This window comes from Lissotriton helveticus, chromosome 11 (genome assembly GCF_964261635.1).
Source record: "Lissotriton helveticus chromosome 11, aLisHel1.1, whole genome shotgun sequence".
NCBI lineage: Eukaryota > Metazoa > Chordata > Amphibia > Caudata > Salamandridae > Lissotriton > Lissotriton helveticus.
This window is the reverse complement of record NC_136072.1, coordinates 167859364-167862205: the sequence shown is the minus strand read 5'-3', so window position 1 is coordinate 167862205 and position 2842 is coordinate 167859364. Positions and strand designations below refer to the sequence as shown.

General features: G+C 40.9%; 1 pseudogene; it reads right to left on the bottom strand.

Moving 5' to 3' along the window:
• Window positions 1-1701: 1701 nt before the first annotated feature.
• Window positions 1702-1821, bottom strand: LOC144793553 (U2 spliceosomal RNA; annotated as a pseudogene).
• Window positions 1822-2842: the final 1021 nt, after the last annotated feature.

Below are 2842 nucleotides of genomic sequence, written 5' to 3'. Positions count from 1 at the left end.
GTATTTATGTATTTATGATTGCACATACAGCCACAGATGAAAAATAACAGTTTACTTTATAATATGCTTTTCTCTCTGAGCTGCCCTTCGATGACTCTTTTTTCTGAAGAGAGGGGGTCATTCTAGATACACCTCTCATCATGGGTGCTTTATTCAGCTTTGTACTTTTTTCTATATCTGGATGGTCTTTTGATCCCGAATTATTATAATGCTGTCTATTTTGTGAAAACTTGGCAATGATTGTAACCTTTTGCCAGACAGTAGTATGTTACTTCTGTACTAAAGGGGCTGAGCTGCTCTGATGTATTTTGATTTTTACAGTTTAGATAAAGCATTCATGTGACTCACCCAGCACCCTATACTGTCACTCTCCACAAGCACACGCATACCTAGATAACCCAAACCCCCACAAAGCATTCACACAAAACATAGACCCAATCATGCACACATCTCACTAACTATAACACATCTTAGCGAACACCACTCTGCTGTACTCCACTAACCAAACATCCCAGACCGTATCACCTATCATAAGCATGACAAATGTTTCATGGCAGAAACACGGTTCACTCACCCATCCTCACACTCCCATGATGTCCTACTTCCCACAGGCTGCAGCATCCATTGTGTGGACTGTGCACATAACGAGGGAGGAGACCACACTTTCATCCATTAGTCCTCCTGGTCCTTCACCCTAGACTAGCAAGTAATACTCAACTCCATGGAAGTGCTAACATGCCACTGCCCACTCTTTGCAACTCAGACTACCACCTTCCATCTTATCTATAATCTTCCAAGCAGAACAAAAACTTAATTGATGAATTGTCATGTCTTCTCGCCACCTCATCCATGCGACATGCCCATACCACCCTCTTGGGTGACTACAACCTCCCAGATATAGTAAGCTCAAAAAACCAAAGAGACATCCTCCTCAACCTCATTGAAACACTCAACTTACAGTTTCTTCTGCCTATGAAGTGGCACAATAGCTGACGTCACTATCATTTCTTGTACAGAGCAACAAGAAGCAGGTATTCTATCAAAAAGGCTGACAGAGACACGCATGCACATAAACAGTTACATGAGCTATTGTGCAGAAAACTGACCTGCTGCTCTTTAAATAGACAAGTGTGATTTACAATTACCTTCTTCTTGCATGCCCTCTGCCACAGCCTGGTAATTGAGTAGTACGGACTGACCTGCACCTGCAGCTTATGTATGTGCCCTAATTGGGAATTTGTAAAGAAAGTGGGTTATTAGTTGAGGGTGTGTCTACACACCTCCAGTAGCAATCATAATCTGTTGTATCTTAGCTATAGTGCTGGTCATGTCATCCACTGCTCCATCATTTATTGATGATGTAATATGGAGTGCTGGTTTCTGGAAACTACAGTTTGAAATGGGCTGACCAGCATGCTAGCTTCTCCTGGCGGGGCTGTACTGTTGATCTACAATAAATACTCCTAAAACATCTCAACCAGCCTGGAGTGATTACTACATAATCCTTGTCAGGGTGTACCCTTAAAGACATTACATTAACCTGAACGTATGCCCTGGTACCTATGGCACAGAGCAGAGAGTATGCAGGCTTATCCTAGGAGAATGTGTAAAGTATTTAAGCAATACTGAAAAGTAATAAAGTCAAAACAAACATAATACAAATACCAAACCAAATTAGAAAAATAGAGTAAACTTTGCTAAATAAAATGACACCAAAAATACAAAAATTCAATAATATATACCAGATAGAGGACGTATCAGATATGAAACTGATAAGAACAGATACTACACTTGATCTTAGCCAAAAGCCCGAGCAGCGATTCCATTAGTATGAATTTTTAATGTTTAAAATAATCAATTGTGCCTAAATGGTTTAAGCTCCAACCACGGTCAACGGGCCATGTTAGACCAAGACTAGATGTGTTAGAAACTGACTACAATGGTCTAGGTATGGTGTGGCTAGGGCAAAGAGTAGCGCCTCCTCTGATTTAACTTCCAAACAGTTCTGGGGAACTCTCTCCTCCCACAGGTGTTAGTGCCTAGCTGACTCAAAGGAAGGGGGCTACCCAGGTGTCAGTGAACATTTGCCTGTTACAAGGGCAGTTCTCTTTCAAGAAATTTAAGGTCCTGGGTCCACCCCAACTGACCATCCTCCCAGATGAACAAGATACCTCACCAAAGCCTGGCCTTCGTCTCTGTTCTGGGCGCAGTTTTCATACCTCATTCAGGAACATTCACCAGCCTGGTGACTTTTGGAATGTCAATGTAAACTAGCCTTTAGGAGTTTCAGGTAGGCGAAAGGTAGCTATCTAAAAGTTACTATTCCTCAATATTGAATAAAAATCTGACTGTCCCATTGAGTTATGCTTTTTTAATGAATATTAAAACAGTTGTTGTACCATTTTTCAAGCTGGTCTCTACTCTGAGATACCAGAATTAATATTTGATATTGCTTCCCACTGTTTATTTATGGGCCATTCAGCTTTACTAAAGTGAAAATAGCCTTTGGCTGCTAGTCCCTGTAAGGACAAATTAACATTAGATTTCTGCATGTTCTCCTTTTAATTACCATGCAATCTGCCTTAGGGGCAACAAGGCCTACATAGGTGTGACCTATTAGTATTTAAAAGTAAGGGTTTGATGTGCCAAAAAGGTTAATTGCAACTGGTTAAATTGCAGTTTTTACACTCCACAGACAAGCTACAATGGTCGGCCTGAAGCCATGTACACTATAGGTGCTGCAGTCCACTAGTGTCATTTAACTTTGAGTCTCTGCCTACACTTTATACCATATACTAGGGACATATAGGCAAGTTAGGTATACCAATTAGAAGTATGCCAA